Source organism: Odontesthes bonariensis, chromosome 2 (assembly GCF_027942865.1).
Source record: "Odontesthes bonariensis isolate fOdoBon6 chromosome 2, fOdoBon6.hap1, whole genome shotgun sequence".
NCBI lineage: Eukaryota > Metazoa > Chordata > Actinopteri > Atheriniformes > Atherinopsidae > Odontesthes > Odontesthes bonariensis.
This window is the reverse complement of record NC_134507.1, coordinates 35,438,354-35,455,046: the sequence shown is the minus strand read 5'-3', so window position 1 is coordinate 35,455,046 and position 16,693 is coordinate 35,438,354. Positions and strand designations below refer to the sequence as shown.

Genomic DNA, 16,693 nt, shown 5'->3' with positions numbered 1-16,693 from the left:
TCATTCTATTCCATTTGTATCATTCCTTTTATTATGGTTATGTATATAAGTTTATGCCGGTTGATGTGTATGCCCTACTTGTTTTGATTTTGTTATGTGTTGTATAGTTATTAGTGAATAAATCAGTAAATGAATACCTGAATGGTAAATGGCTAAATTGGCTCAAGTCAGAAATATATGAATGAGCATTATCGTTGATAATTATTATTTTATGTTCACTTTAAAATGATATTTTGCGAGATTCCTTTCTGTAGGTTAGTTTTGACAGCATCAGACAGGTTGTCATTTTTCCAGTTTGTTGTCGTAAATCGGCAACGTGATTGGTCCAGCGCGGTCAGGTGGTGTCTTGTGACGTCAAAATCGTCATTCAGCCCTGCGGAAAATATCTTCAGAAAACGTCTCGGTTTAAAAAAAGTACAGGATTCTGTGACGCGAAACTTTTTTTATATGTGCAAAATAAGTTGGTCATTTTTATCAGCTAACGGGCATGTAGTTCGGAGAGCACGGAGCGAGCCTAAACGAAAACGGGGTTCACCTTACGGCCTATATGGTGGGAAACCGCCCAAACTCGCCTTAACCATGGCCTGAACAGGCTAACGTTATGCCTGTTTGGTTCGTTAGCTAGCTAACTAATGCTAACATTAGCTAGTGAACGCTAACAGTCAGAGCAGTAATTAAAACATATTAACAAACATACCTGCTTGATAACTTACCTTATTTATTCTTCTTCAAAAGAATTAAAAAAAGTGGACTCAGCAGGCTGCCCTCAGTGCCCCGGCCTGTGTGCTGGACTGCTGCGTTGCTGACATAGACCTAATATACTTTGCTGAGCGGGAGAGACTGAATGTTGCACCATGCACACTTCTTCTTCTTTGAATGCGCAGTGGGAGTGAGACTGTGTTGCTACTTATTGTTGAATGAGCTTCACTCTAAATAAAGTCATCTTCACTGTAAACACTAAGTTTTTTGCATTTTTCACCATGCAACTAACTTTTACTTCATAAAAATCAGTCATAAGTGCATATGGTAATTAACCTAGTAAAGTTAACGAATGTATGTATGTCAGGGCAGCTATTGGACTTTACAGTGAAGATGTATTGTATATAGATAATCCATGAGCCTAGTCAAGCGGTGAAGTTGTAAAGCAATGAGATTGCTGAGATTTTCTCATGAGAATGAGAAAAAAGTGATCAGAGCTTCATCCTCTGTGGCTGGTTGACTGTTAGAGCTTCCAGCTGCCTCTAACTCCCACACCTCAAAAAACAAATGTCCCTCACAGGGTAGATATCTCAGGTGATGTTCAGACTGGGGTGGTTTATATAATCTATGTGTAGAAGTGTTTGTGTTCTACCACCCAGGTATAGACAACAGTGATCCATCAGCTACTATTTATAACACTCTAATGCTCTCTCCTTCACAGTGACGGTGCTGCTGTCAACACAAATAATTATTAACTTCCGTCACAGAAATGGATGTTAATGACATGATTTTTATCCATAAGGACAATTCTTTACAATTCTAAAAAAAAATACAGTTATATTTACTTCTGCGTCCTGCATGTCTTTTGTTGACACATCTGACAGTCACCCTGTGACACACACACACAGACACACACACGAAGAAGTTAACCAGCTTGGGCTGCTGCTGATTGGTTGGCAGACACCTCTGTTTCTATTGGCTCTCATTCTCCATGTTTCTGATCCTGGACCTGCTGAGATGTCACAGGCCATTGTTGGCTTTGATCCTCATACGTTTAACTTTGTCCTGAGCGGGCGGGAGTGCAAAGTTGTACCATCTGAAACGGCTGAAGAGTGCAGCGGCTTCTCGGCCTTTTGGCTAAGATCAAGTGTAGTATCTGTTCTTATCAGTTTAATATCTGATACGTCCTCTATATGAGGACTACATATTAAATGGATTTTTAGGCACAGGGGTTGAAAAAGGGGCTTGCTCCGTTCACTCCACGCATCGACCCGGTACTGCAGTGCCGCCGGGAACGGTGCACTCTTCCCAACTCTTGTGAAATAACAAAACCAGCGGTACATGGTGGTAGTTTCAGGGAGCCGTTGTATTCTGACTTCTAAAATGGAACTATAATCTTTAGAAAAGACGCAGTTTATGAGCACGTCGTGGGATTGAGCTTCCCTGGTTTCTCTGTATGACCATGAACACCAAACTACACACAGAGAACAGAGGAGCTTGACAGACACACACTAAGTTATCTGAGAGTCCCATTTTCAGCTGCAGAGAACAATCACATCAGGGAAGTCGACGTGCAGGCTCAACATCAGCCTCTCAAGCCAACTCTCTGGTAAAATAGGGGAAACGTATGGTTCCAGCACCTATGTAACACATATTTGTCACAGGGGTTGTGGCTTACGGCCACACCGCCCTGAACACGCCCGATCTCGTCGGAACTCGGAAGCCAAGCAGGGTCGGGCCAGGTTAGTACTTGGATGGGAGACCGCTTGGGAATACCAAGTGCTGTAAGCATTCTTCTCTCTTCTCTTCTCTCTGCATGTCTTTTGTTGAAACATCTGATGATCACCCTGTGATCCATCTTGCTGATCCTGGATCTGCTAAGGTGTCCCAGGTCATGGTTGCCTTTGATCCTCATACATTTAACTTTGTCCTGACAAAGGAGCAGTTCCAAAAAGTCAAACAGGGACTGCCTTTGCATTTGACGCAGTCAAACTGCATGCGCCTGGAGAAGCCAAAAGGCTTACAGCACCTGGTATTCCCAGGCGGTCTCCCCATCCAGGTACTAACCAGGCCCGACTCTGCTTAGCTTCTGAGATAAAACTCTGGCTTTTAGTCTGCGAAAAGAGAGTGAAAGTGAACTCCACTTTGAGATGGCTCTGGGATTGGGCCGACTGGGAGAATTGCTTGAAAAAAAGCTCCACACCCAATGAGCGGTCAGAACAAAGCCTCAAGACCCCTAGTCTTTTGCACAGAGTAAAAGACAAAGCAGCCATTGAATAGGGCCCGATTGTTCCTACCTGGTCGGCCGAGGAGCGAGCGTCTCAACCAAGCAAAGCTCACCGTGGGGAAGGTGGCTATGCCAACTAGCCTGATGCACTGCTCCCGCAGTGTCAAATACTCGTACTCTGGTTTCTCTTCATAACGTACAAGTCTTTCGCCTTTTACTAAAGACTTCCGTGGAGAGCAACATTAATGAGTTGTTTCTATTTTTGGAAGGCTTTACCTTTGCGGGTGAAGCCCATTCTGTCTGTGCAAAGGAAATCTTCTTGCTGTGCCAAGTGACTTCTCGGAGTAGAGTCACCTTATTTGTTGAGACCGTGCCCATGTTCAAAGCTGGAGCGCTAAATTGTTGTTGTTGTTTGAATGGTGCTCAGTGGAGCGGGCGGGAGTGCAAAGTTGTACCATCTGAAACGGCTGAAGAGTGCTCACTGCAGCGGGTGGGCGGAGGTGCAAAGTGACGCTTTGTAGGCAAAAAAAGAGCACCGCCACAAGTGCGCATTGTGCCAGGAAGGGCGCTCGGACGTGAAACAGTGGAGGGTTATCGTTTCTCGGCCTTTTGGCTAAGACTGCGATCGCCTCCTTTGGGTGGACTATTTTATGCCTTTTTGGCATCAAATTTTCTCGCTTTGGAGGTTCTTTTTTGCGTTTGATCAAAGTATTCCAAGTCTATTGTAGTTGGAGTTCTTTGTATTTAAATTTTCTTGTATTACCCTTTTTTCCCAGGTATTTACTTTTTGAAAGAGTTTCAGCTGAAACAGGGTCAGTGGCTTTGTTCCGTTTTTTTTAGAGGAAGGTAAGTTTCCATTTTTAGTACCTTTTAATCCACTTTTTATTCTTTTATTGGGTTTTAGTGTGATATTTATTAGTGTTCTTTTAAGCATTTTATTTAAAAACTGTTTGTGGTGCCTCCATCATGTCGGCAAACTATGCTGGCATGAGGAGGCACCACAGCGCTAGATTTTTGTTTAAAGAAAATGAAGGAAAGCTCATAGAGATGTCCAGATTGGACTTCTCTCGGAAGCTAATCCAAAAAACATTGAACTTTAAGCCAGACGATTTAAATTGCATCCTGTCATTGCCTTTTAACAAAGGTTTCGATGTCAGTTTTCGCACTGCAGCTTTGCTGCAGGAGTTTTGGACAAGATTTGAAAATATGCAAGCCCAGTTTTCTGCGTTTACGATTGAGAAACTTACTGACAATACTCTGAAGACAGTAATTGTCAGAATGTTCAATGAAATGGTGAACGCAGAAGATATCTGTATATGGTTGGGAAGATTCTGCACTGTTAAAGGCCAGGCAATGAAGGTGAGGGATGTTGACGGCATCTGGAACTGGGCCTGGAGGGTCCCCATCCAACAATGGCAAGACCCCCAGGGCTTCCAGGGCCTGAGACATCTCCCATCAATGATTGTCTTGGGAGAAAACAGAGGCTACATCCACTACCAGGGACAGCCCAAACTCTGCCGCAAGTGTGGGGAGCACGGGCACCTGGTGGAGGCCTGCACGAAGGTGTTTTGTGGCAAATGTAGAGGAATCGGTCACACCTTCGAAGAGTGTACAAATGGCAGAAAGTGCAATCTCTGTGGAGAATCAAACCACCTCTTCAGAGATTGCCCAAAATCTTTTGCCAACAAATTGAAATCCAAAAAAACGCGAGAAGGAAATGGAGGGCAGACCGAGGCAGTTAACGAGCTACTTGAAACAGCTGGGCTGGAAAATTCAAACTTCCCGCCAAAATCCCTGAATGGTGGACAGCAGTCAGGTGAGGCCGAGGAGGGGGAGGGGCCTGCTACACCCCCACCAATGGAGAGCTCTGGAGAGGAGGAGGAGGTGGTGCAGGCAGAAGGCGGAGCTAGTTCAGAATGTGAAGAAGTCCAATCACAGGATGATAGTGAGGATGCCTCCCTCCCCGATGCCCAGCAAACAAAGAGGCTTGCATCAGAATTGTCCTCTGATTCTCCTATAGTCTCAGAGAAGAGGGGAAGAGCTGGGACTACCTCAGACAGTTCATCTGTGGAGGAGCCCAGAGTCTTCCCCTCCAATTCACCAAATGAGGTCTCCTTTTTAAATGTAGTTCTGCAATCAACCCCTAGAGACTCAAAGTTTAACAAAACCTTGCAACAGAGGCCAACCCCCAGAGTCCGACCGGGGAATAGAGCTCAACACCCTCGCCTCTCACCTGTAGAAGTGAAGGAAGAGCTCCGTTCACAAGAAATTACATAACTGCTTTTAAGACATTTTAAATGTTTTAACCCTCATTTAGTCTTTTAAGATGTCATACCTGTTGTTTTTAACCATACTCATGACACTCACTCTCTCAACTATTAATGTGAGAAGTGTAAAGTCGAAAGTTAGAGCCCAGAGTGTTTTATCCTTTCTTAGTTCTTTTAAGTCAGATGTTCTTTTAATACAGGAATGCGGCCTACCGTTTTTAAAGCACTACAGACAGTGGGAGGAGATGTGGCCACAGACATCATTGTGGAGTGGATCCAACCAAAACAAAAATGACGGAGTGGCCATTTTGATCAAAAACCCTCAGGTTCTGGTGAAGGGCAGCACTGTGGTGAGAGACGGACGGGCACTTTTAGCACATTTGACTTTTATGGGACAAGATTTTAACCTCTTAAATATTTATGGCTTTAATGAAAAAAATGACCGGTATGACCTTTTAGAAGACCTGCAGTCCCACATGCTAGGTAGGGCACCACTAGTTTTAGGGGGTGATTTTAACTGTATTTTAAGCAGGAGTGACAGAAAAATAGCAGGGGAATTTTTTAAAGTTGACAAAACATCGGTTTTATTACAGGGCATATGCAAGGATTTTAAACTTCAGGACTGTTTTAGGACCATGCATCCCAGAGAGGAGGGCTTCACCTGGTTCAGTGGTGATGGCACCAAAGCCTCTCGTATAGACTACCTTTTTACACGGGACTGCCCACCAACCGATGCTAGATTGACCCCCGTTTTCTTCTCTGATCACCTGATGCTTTCCTGCACCCTATCACTCTCTTCGGGTGTGACTTCCGGAAGTGGTCTGTGGAAACTAAACTGCTCCCTTTTAGAAGAAAATGAAATAGTTAGTCAGTACCGGGAGCAGTACCACGAGTGGCAGACCCTTCAAGACTTTTACGATACACGTGCACACTGGTGGGAAATGGTGAAGGAAAAGACCCAGACTTTCTTTAGACAGGCAGGTAGGAGAAAAAAGAATAGGGAAAACAGACGCATGATGGGACTGCAGAAGCGACTACAGCGCTATTTTAAATCAAACCAACAAGGGATGGATTTTAATGATGAAATTAAACAAGTGAAAACAGAGATGTCGATTTTAGCAGATATTAAAAGTAAGGGTGTCATTTTAAGAAGCAGGGAACGAGAAATAGAGGAAGGAGAGAAGTGCACAAGGTATTTTTTTAAGAAAATTGTGAATAAAGGGGGGGCAATTTTAAAGCTAACAAAAGAGAACGGGTGCACAGTTGATTCAATGGAAGAAATTAAAGAAGCTGTTGAACAATTTTATCGTGAACTGTACGAACAAAAACCTGTTGAAATGGACACCATGACAGAAGTTTTAAATTTCATAGAAAAAACAGTAAAAGACAGTGTGCCTTTAACCCAAGATTTTACAATTTCAGAGTTAAATAAATGTTTTACAAATTTTAAGAAAGGGAAGTCCCCAGGACAAGATGGACTTCCCTTGGAATTTTATTTGACCTTTTGGGATATTTTAGCACCTGACTTGTTTACTGTCTTTATGGAATTTGAGCAACTTGACCGACTTCCTGACAGTTTTAGAGCAGGGATAGTGACTCTTCTTCACAAAAAAAAAGACAAGACTGACTTGAAGAATTGGAGGCCGATTACACTTTTAAACTTTGACTGTAAACTTTTTAGTAAACTTTTAGCCTCACGTATGTCCTTGTTTTTAGAAGACCTGATTCACCCGGATCAAGCCTGTGCCATCCCGGGGAGGAAGATAACCGACAGCCTCGTACTGATCCGAGACACCATCTGTTATGCGAGAGACAGAAACATTCGGCTAGCAGTCCTAAATTTAGACTTTGAGAAAGCCTTTGATCGGGTCTCGCACCAGTACCTTTTCCAGGTACTGCAAAAAATGGGGTTCCCAGAAAGGTTTATAGCTTGGGTGGGTCTGCTGTACCGGGGCATTACCAGCAAATTCCTTGTTAACGGGCATCTGACAAAAGCAGTAAACATCCACTGCGGTGTCCGTCAGGGTTGTCCGTTATCTGCCCTCCTCTACATCATCTGTGTGGAACCACTGGCACAGAGCTTGAGAAGGGACCACCGAAACATTGGGGTGAGAGTCCCGGGGAGCGGGGGACTATCGACAAAGTGTGTTTTATATATGGACGACGTGAACATTTTATGTACAGACCTAATATCCATCAACAGGACTCTGGACTTGACTGACTGGTATGGAAGGGCCTCTGGGGCAAAACTAAACAGAAACAAGACCCAAGCCCAATTTTACGGGCCATGGACAGCGACTGAGACTGCAGGACTCCCCGTGACTATAACCCAGACAAAACAGAAAATACTGGGGATTAATTTTGACAAGGAAGGGGGAGGGACATCAAACTGGCCAGACGTGGTAGGGAAAGTAAAGCAAAGACTAGGATACTGGGGACTTAGAGGACTGACCATTGAAGGAAAGGTTTTAATCATCAAAGCCGTGATTTTACCTTTGCTTTTACTAATCACTTCTGTTTTTATCCCACCTAGGAAAGTGCTTTTAGACCTGGACCGAGCCATTTTTTATTTTCTGTGGGGCTCCAAGTGGGAAAGACTGAGGAGAGATGTAATGAAGAAACAAAAAGAGAAAGGAGGAAAAGGAGTGCCTGATTTTTATTTGTTTTTAGGAAGCAGATACACTACACTGCACATCCTACAGGCCACAGACCCATCCGGAAACCCCAAAACTAAAGCAATGACACGATTCTGGATGGGTTCTTACCTCAGAAGACTGAAGATTTTACCCACCGACCTAAAAGTGCCCGTGTCTTTTAGCCTGCCACCATCCTATGCTTTTATCCAGACGTTCTTAAAGCATTTTAACTTGGAGGCAGAGGAGTTGCATGTTTTAACAAACCACCGCTCTTTGATTTCTGTTGTGCAGGAGCGGGAACCAGTGAGTCCAGTGCGTGGGCTCGCGTTCGGCGAGCCCTCAACAGTTTGGTGCAACGTCAACCATTCCGCTCTCCCAAACAGACTCCGGGACCTGTCGTGGATGGTGGCTCATGAGATCCTCCCAGTCAGGTCCGTTATGCACTCCCGGGGCATGTCAGCGATCTCAACCTGCCCACGACCTGGTTGTGGCGCGCCCGAGTCGGTGAGGCACCTGCTCTGGGAGTGCAGCGCTGCTGCAGACCAGTGGGCAACAGCCGGCTCCTTGCAATTCCCGTACTTGCCAGCAAGGGAGGTCCTCACAGCACAACTCGTGCTCTATGGGGTGAGCCAAACAAAAATAAAAAAGAATGACTTTGCCAAGCAGTGGCTCACCCTAGCCGCTATGAAAGACGCCATGTGGACCTCCAGGAACTTGCTGGTGAGGAAGCGCATGCAGATCCCCCCCGTGGCTGTGATCCGGATGGCCGCAGCGGCGGCTCAAGCGGCCGGAGCTGCAGGCGGCGGGCCTAGGACACATCCACAAAGAAGAATCGCCTCTGTGCCCATTCGGATGAAGGAGCCGGAGCTACACACAAAAAGGTCAAAGCAGCGACGGCCTGGCTCTCCGGGTGAGGCAGGTGGGAAGGAGCAACAGGGTGGGGATCTCCGCTGAGCTCCACGACAGGATCCCGAGAGACCTACTGTTTGGGGGAGCGAAATGAGTTTCCCTGGGTAGGGACTCACTGCGCTCCTGCATAAAAAAATGGACTTGGAAGAGAGCATTTTAACTAATGCACTCCTTTTTAAAGACACTCAATACAAACTGCTACTCGCATGAGAACTACTTCACATGTAACTTTTTACCTTAGACAACATTGACCTTATCTGTAATATCCCATGGAAAACTTGTTTTATTGTTGTTTGTTTTAAATGTGGTTATACAGATTACACTTATTTATTGATGTTTTTATTCATAGGTAAAACATATGTCTTAAATATGAAGTTTTTATGAAAATGTGATGTATTAGTGTCAATAAATTTTTTTCAAAAGAAAAAAAAAATCTGTTCTTATCAGTTTAATATCTGATACGTCCTCTATATGAGGACTACATATTAAATGGATTTTTAGGCACAGGGGTTGAAAAAGGGGCTTGCTCCGTTCACTCCACGCATCGACCCGGTACTGCAGTGCCGCCGGGAACGGTGCACTCTTCCCAACTCTTGTGAAATAACAAAACCAGCGGTACATGGTGGTAGTTTCAGGGAGCCGTTGTATTCTGACTTCTAAAATGGAACTATAATCTTTAGAAAAGACGCAGTTTATGAGCATGTCGTGGGCACCGCTGGACTGATAGTAAGGCATACCGGGCATTTGCCCGCTGGCCTGGTGACTTACTGGCCTGCGCTTTTTTTTTTTTTTCGAAATATAATATAATAAAGATTTAAAACAATATTTGGATAACGGTATATAAACCCTCCTATTGGTGCATAAACTGGTAGATCGGCCCTTTAGTCATGATTGATTGAAGCTTGGGCCAATGAGGTGAGGGGCAGGCCAGGGGCGAAGCTCGGCACTTTTGACTTGGCTCCCGAACGGCCACCTCTGGAAGCTGATTGGACACCTCAGGTGTCACTCCAGTTGATTGACAGGCAAGTCTAGTTGAAAGATGAGTGAGAAACGCGGCGTCTTTGAAATGAGGAGCAGGCATAGAGAGTGTCCTGTTGTACTGTCAGAGTGAACCTACTTTCCTGGAATACATCATTTTGAGTTAAGTTTTAATGTGATTTCCAAATGAATCATTGTTTTTAAAGATTGCACATTTAGAGAAGATATTTTGTTGCCAATTGTTAGGCTAAACGAGTAGGCTAAAGTTATGGAAGGCTAATGTCACGTTAGCATGAAGCTATTATGTAGCACTTTAATCATTGTTGGTTTTCAGTAAGTGTATAATCAACACAGTTCATAAGGATTTCATAACTGTAACGTTAGATGAAACTGATGAAAAGCTTTTTTGTTATTATAAAGGTCTAAAAGTATAACTTTAGCCAAGCTACTTCACCTGACTAACCTACATGATCTAGTTTAATTTTATAGCAGCTCGGCTTGGAGTTGATTTTAAAGTAAGTTAAAGCACAAGAATGGAGACAAAGAGTTTAAGATTAACACAATATTGAGGTTTAACCCGGCTGTCTTATTTTGTGTAGGGACAGATAACAATGAAAAGACTTCTTTGTAAAGAAGCACAAGTCAGGCCCAGATCAGGCCCCAGCCATGAAACCAGCAGCCCTGGCAGCCCCCAACCTGAAGCAGGTCAGTGTGGGCAGACACAAGGAGCCAGGCTACCACCACCAGGTCAGTATTCAAAGGCAGCTAAATGCATCTCCAGTTTATAGAAGTGGAGCCTCACTTTGCCCAGATTGTTAATGTAAAGAGGGGGGATGCGTATGTCCTGCTGGTGAATATTGTCATCACAATAGTGTGAGTGGGTGTGAGATGTGTGATGCATGCATCATTTTAGCTGTTTCTCTGGAGACATCAGTAGTGACTGGCCAGACCTGTGGACTGTAAAAACAAAAAGAATTATTTAAATCCAAGTTTTGTTGAATGATTTAAAATAACATTCATCCAAAAAAATGATATTCAATATTTGCAGGGATATTATATACTGTATATCTATTTTATCTGATTGGTTTTGATGTTTGGAAGGGAATGATTTTTGGTGAAATATGAACAAGGATGCATTGTCACTGCACCTGATCAAGTCATAATAATTTTGTATTAGTGAGTGGAAACAGTGGTTAAGGGACAAAAAAAAAAAAAAAACATGCTGTCACAGCGCACTTAATTTTTTTCCCCTTCAATACCTGGTGATGGCCTGGTCTTGGTTAAAAATGCCCGGCCTGAAAAATTTCCCCAGTCCAGCCCTGGTCGTGGGACTGAGCTTCCCTGGTTTCCCTGTATGACCATGAACACCAAACTACACACAGAGAACAGAGGAGCTTGACAGACACACACTAAGTTATCTGAGAGTCCCATTTTCAGCTGCAGAGAACAATCACATCAGGGAAGTCGACGTGCAGGCTCAACATCAGCCTCTCAAGCCAACTCTCTGGTGAAATAGGGGAATCGTATGGTTCCAGCACCTATGTAACACATATTTGTCACAGGGATTGTGGCTTACGGCCACACCGCCCTGAACACGCCCGATCTCGTCGGAACTCGGAAGCCAAGCAGGGTCGGGCCAGGTTAGTACTTGGATGGGAGACCGCTTGGGAATACCAAGTGCTGTAAGCATTCTTCTCTCTTCTCTCTGCATGTCTTTTGTTGAAACATCTGATGATCACCCTGTGATCCATCTTGCTGATCCTGGATCTGCTAAGGTGTCCCAGGTCATGGTTGCCTTTGATCCTCATACATTTAACTTTGTCCTGACAAAGGAGCAGTTCCAAAAAGTCAAACAGGGACTGCCTTTGCATTTGACGCAGTCAAACTGCATGCGCCTGGAGAAGCCAAAAGGCTTACAGCACCTGGTATTCCCAGGCGGTCTCCCCATCCAGGTACTAACCAGGCCCGACTCTGCTTAGCTTCTGAGATAAAACTCTGGCTTTTAGTCTGCGAAAAGAGAGTGAAAGTGAACTCCACTTTGAGATGGCTCTGGGATTGGGCCGACTGGGAGAATTGCTTGAAAAAAAGCTCCACACCCAATGAGCGGTCAGAACAAAGCCTCAAGACCCCTAGTCTTTTGCACAGAGTAAAAGACAAAGCAGCCATTGAATAGGGCCCGATTGTTCCTACCTGGTCGGCCGAGGAGCGAGCGTCTCAACCAAGCAAAGCTCACCGTGGGGAAGGTGGCTATGCCAACTAGCCTGATGCACTGCTCCCGCAGTGTCAAATACTCGTACTCTGGTTTCTCTTCATAACGTACAAGTCTTTCGCCTTTTACTAAAGACTTCCGTGGAGAGCAGCATTAATGAGTTGTTTCTATTTTTGGAAGGCTTTACCTTTGCGGGTGAAGCCCATTCTGTCTGTGCAAAGGAAATCTTCTTGCTGCGCCAAGTGACTTCTCGGAGTAGAGTCACCTTATTTGTTGAGACCGTGCCCATGTTCAAAGCTGGAGCGCTAAATTGTTGTTGTTTGAATGGTGCTCAGTGGAGCGGGCGGGAGTGCAAAGTTGTACCATCTGAAACGGCTGAAGAGTGCTCACTGCAGCGGGTGGGCGGAGGTGCAAAGTGACGCTTTGTAGGCAAAAAAAGAGCACCGCCACAAGTGCGCATTGTGCCAGGAAGGGCGCTCGGACGTGAAACAGTGGAGGGTTATCGCTTCTCGGCCTTTTGGCTAAGACTGCGATCGCCTCCTTTGGGTGGACTATTTTATGCCTTTTTGGCATTAAATTTTCTCGCTTTGGAGGTTCTTTTTTGCGTTTCGATCAAAGTGTTTCAAGTCTTTTGTAGTTGGAGTTCTTTGTATTTAAATTTTCTTGTATTACCCTTTTTTTTTTTTCTCCAGGTTTTTGCTTTTTTGAACCAGTTTCAGCTGAAACAGGGTCATTGTCGGTGTTCCGTTTTTTTAGAGGAAGGTAAGTATCCATTTTTAGTACCTTTTCATCCACTTTTTACTCTTTTATTGGGCTTTTAGTGTGATATTTATTATTGTTCTTTTAAGCATTTTATTGAAAAACTGTTTTTGGTGCCTCCATCATGTCGGCAAACTATGCTGGCATGAGGAGGCACCACAGCGCTAGATTTTTATTTAAAGAAAAAGAAGGAAAGCTTATAGAGATGTCCAGATTGGACTTCTCTCGGAAGCTAATTCAAAACATATTGAACTTCAAGCCAGACGATTTGAATTGCATCCTGTCATTGCCTTTTAACAAAGGTTTCGATGTAAGTTTTCGCACTGCAGCTTTGCTGCAGGAGTTTTGGATGAGATTTGGTAATGTGCAAGCCCAGTTTTCTGCGTTTACTGTTGAGAAACTTACTGACAATACTCTGAAGACAGTAATTGTCAGAATGTTCAATGAAATGGTGAACGCAGAAGATATCTGTATATGGTTGGGAAGATTCTGCACTGTTAAAGGCCAGGCAATGAAGGTGAGGGATGTCGACGGCATCTGGAACTGCGCCTGGAGGGTCCCCATCCAACAATGGCAAGACCCCCAGGGCTTCCAGGGCCTGAGACATCTCCCATCAATGATTGTCTTGGGAGAAAACAGAGGCTACATCCACTACCAGGGACAGCCCAAACTCTGCCGCAAGTGTGGGGAGCACGGGCACCTGGTGGAGGCCTGCACGAAGGTGTTCTGTGGCAAATGTAGAGGAATCGGTCACACCTTCGAAGAGTGTACGAATGGCAGAAAGTGCAATCTCTGTGGAGAATCAAACCACCTCTTCAGAGATTGCCCAAAATCTTTTGCCAACAAATTGAAATCCAAAAAAACGCGAGAAGGAAATGGAGGGCAGACCGAGGCAGTTAACGAGCTACTTGAAACAGCTGGGCTGGAAAATTCAAACTTCCCGCCAAAATCCCTGAATGGTGGACAGCCGTCAGGTGAGGCCGAGGAGGGGGAGGGGCCTGCTACACCCCCACCAATGGAGAGCTCTGGAGAGGAGGAGGAGGTGGTGCAGGCAGAAGGCGGAGCTAGTTCAGAATGTGAAGAAGTCCAATCACAGGATGATAGCGAGGATGCCTCCCTCCCCGATGCCCAGCAAACAAAGAGGCTTGCATCAGAATTGTCCTCTGATTCTCCTATAGTCTCAGAGAAGAGGGGAAGAGCTGGGACTACCTCAGACAGTTCATCTGTGGAGGAGCCCAGAGTCTTCCCCTCCAATTCACCAAATGAGGTCTCTTTTTTAAATGTAGTTCTGCAATCAACCCCTAGAGACTCAAAGTTTAACAAAACCTTGCAACAGAGGCCAACCCCCAGAGTCCGACCGGGGAATAGAGCTCAACACCCTCGCCTCTCACCTGTAGAAGTGAAGGAAGAGCTCCGTTCACAAGAAATTACATAACTGCTTTTAAGACATTTTAAATGTTTTTAACCCTCATTTAGTCTTTTAAGATGTCATACCTGTTGTTTTTAACCATACTCATGACACTCACTCTCTCAACTATTAATGTGAGAAGTGTAAAGTCGAAATTTAGAGCCCAGAGTGTTTTATCCTTTCTTAGTTCTTTTAAGTCAGATGTTCTTCTAATACAGGAATGCGGCCTACCGTTTTTAAAGCACTACAGACAGTGGGAGGAGATGTGGCCACAGACATCATTGTGGAGTGGATCCAACCAAAACAAAAATGACGGAGTGGCCATTTTGATCAAAAACCCTCAGGTTCTGGTGAAGGGCAGCACTGTGGTGAGAGACGGACGGGCACTTTTAGCACATTTGACTTTTATGGGACAAGATTTTAACCTCTTAAATATTTATGGCTTTAACGAAAAAAATGACCGGTATGACCTTTTAGAAGACCTGCAGTCCCACATGCTAGGTAGGGCACCACTAGTTTTAGGGGGTGATTTTAACTGTATTTTAAGCAGGAGTGACAGAAAAAGAGCAGGGGAATTTTTTAAAGTTGACAAAACATCGGTTTTATTACAGGGCATATGCAAGGATTTTAAACTTCAGGACTGTTTTAGGACCATGCATCCCAGAGAGGAGGGCTTCACCTGGTTCAGTGGTGATGGCACCAAAGCCTCTCGTATAGACTACCTTTTTACACGAGACTGCCCACCAACCGATGCTAGATTGACCCCCGTTTTCTTTTCTGATCACCTAATGCTTTCCTGCACCCTATCACTCTCTTCGGGTGTGACTTCCGGAAGTGGTCTGTGGAAACTAAACTGCTCCCTTTTAAAAGAAAATGAAATAGTTAGTCAGTACCGGGAGCAGTACCACGAGTGGCAGACCCTTCAAGACTTTTACGATACACGTGCACACTGGTGGGAAATGGTGAAGGAAAAGACCCAGACTTTCTTTAGACAGGCAGGTAGGAGAAAAAAGAATAGGGAAAACAGACGCATGATGGGACTGCAGAAGCGACTACAGCGCTATTTTAAATTAAACCAACCCGGGATGGATTTTAATGATGAAATTAAACAAGTGAAAACAGAGATGTCGATTTTAGCAGATATTAAAAGTAAGGGTGTCATTTTAAGAAGCAGGGAACGAGAAATAGAGGAAGGAGAGAAGTGCACAAGGTATTTTTTTAAGAAAATTGTGAATAAAGGGGGGGCCATTTTAAAGCTAACAAAAGAGAACGGGTGCACAGTTGATTCAATGGAAGAAATTAAAGAAGCTGTTGAACAATTTTATCGTGAACTGTACGAACAAAAACCTGTTAAAATGGACACCATGACAGAAGTTTTAAATTTCATAGAAAAAACAGTAAAAGACAGTGTGCTTTTAACCCAAGATTTTACAATTTCAGAGTTAAATAAATGTTTTACAAATTTTAAGAAAGGGAAGTCCCCAGGACAAGATGGACTTCCCTTGGAATTTTATTTGACCTTTTGGGATATTTTAGCACCTGACTTGTTTACTGTTTTTATGGAATTTGAGCAACTTGACCGACTTCCTGACAGTTTTAGAGCAGGGATAGTGACTCTTCTTCACAAAAAAAAAGACAAGACTGACTTGAAGAATTGGAGACCGATTACACTTTTAAACTTTGACTGTAAACTTTTTAGTAAACTCTTAGCCTCACGTATGTCCTTGTTTTTAGAAGACCTGATTCACCCGGATCAAGCCTGTGCCATCCCGGGGAGGAAGATAACCGACAGCCTCGTACTGATCCGAGACACCATCTGTTATGCGAGAGACAGAAACATTCGGCTAGCAGTCCTAAATTTAGACTTTGAGAAAGCCTTTGATCGGGTCTCGCACCAGTACCTTTTCCAGGTACTGCAAAAAATGGGGTTCCCAGAAAGGTTTATAGCTTGGGTGGGTCTGCTGTACCGGGGCATTACCAGCAAATTCCTTGTTAACGGGCATCTGACAAAAGCAGTAAACATCCACTGCGGTGTCCGTCAGGGTTGTCCGTTATCTGCCCTCCTCTACATCATCTGTGTGGAACCACTGGCACAGAGCTTGAGAAGGGACCACCGAATCAATGGGGTGAGAGTCCCGGGGAGCGGGGGACTATCGACAAAGTGTGTTTTATATATGGACGACGTGAACATTTTATGTACAGACCTAATATCCATCAACAGGACTCTGGACTTGACTGACTGGTATGGAAGGGCCTCTGGGGCAAAACTAAACAGAAACAAGACCCAAGCCCAATTTTACGGGCCATGGACAGCGACTGAGACTGCAGGACTCCCCGTGACTATAACCCAGACAAAACAGAAAATGCTGGGGATTAATTTTGACAAGGAAGGGGGAGGGACATCAAACTGGCCAGACGTGGTAGGGAAAGTAAAGCAAAGACTAGGATACTGGGGACTTAGAGGACTGACCATTGAAGGAAAGGTTTTAATCATCAAAGCCGTGATTTTACCTTTGCTTTTACTAATCACTTCTGTTTTTATCCCACCTAGGAAAGTGCTTTTAGACCTGGACCGAGCCATTTTTTATTTTCTGTGGGGCT

General features: G+C 44.4%; 5 non-coding genes and 1 pseudogene across 5 annotated transcripts; all 6 read left to right on the top strand.

Moving 5' to 3' along the window:
• The first annotated feature begins 1,816 nt into the window (after positions 1–1,816).
• Positions 1,817–2,007, top strand: LOC142370076 (U2 spliceosomal RNA). Its single transcript, XR_012767785.1, has one exon. It is a non-coding gene; the product is annotated as a U2 spliceosomal RNA (small nuclear RNA).
• Positions 2,008–2,371: 364 nt separating this feature from the next.
• On the top strand, positions 2,372–2,490 carry LOC142401006 (5S ribosomal RNA). The gene has a single exon (XR_012773036.1). It is a non-coding gene; the product is annotated as a 5S ribosomal RNA (ribosomal RNA).
• A 609-nt stretch (positions 2,491–3,099) lies between these two features.
• On the top strand, positions 3,100–3,212 carry LOC142371022 (U5 spliceosomal RNA). Its single transcript, XR_012767950.1, has one exon. It is a non-coding gene; the product is annotated as a U5 spliceosomal RNA (small nuclear RNA).
• Positions 3,213–9,143: 5,931 nt separating this feature from the next.
• On the top strand, positions 9,144–9,324 carry LOC142370247 (U2 spliceosomal RNA; annotated as a pseudogene).
• A 1,962-nt stretch (positions 9,325–11,286) lies between these two features.
• Positions 11,287–11,405, top strand: LOC142400998 (5S ribosomal RNA). The gene has a single exon (XR_012773033.1). It is a non-coding gene; the product is annotated as a 5S ribosomal RNA (ribosomal RNA).
• Positions 11,406–12,009: 604 nt separating this feature from the next.
• LOC142373239 (U5 spliceosomal RNA) lies at positions 12,010–12,122 on the top strand. The gene has a single exon (XR_012768435.1). It is a non-coding gene; the product is annotated as a U5 spliceosomal RNA (small nuclear RNA).
• The last annotated feature ends 4,571 nt before the right edge of the window (positions 12,123–16,693 follow it).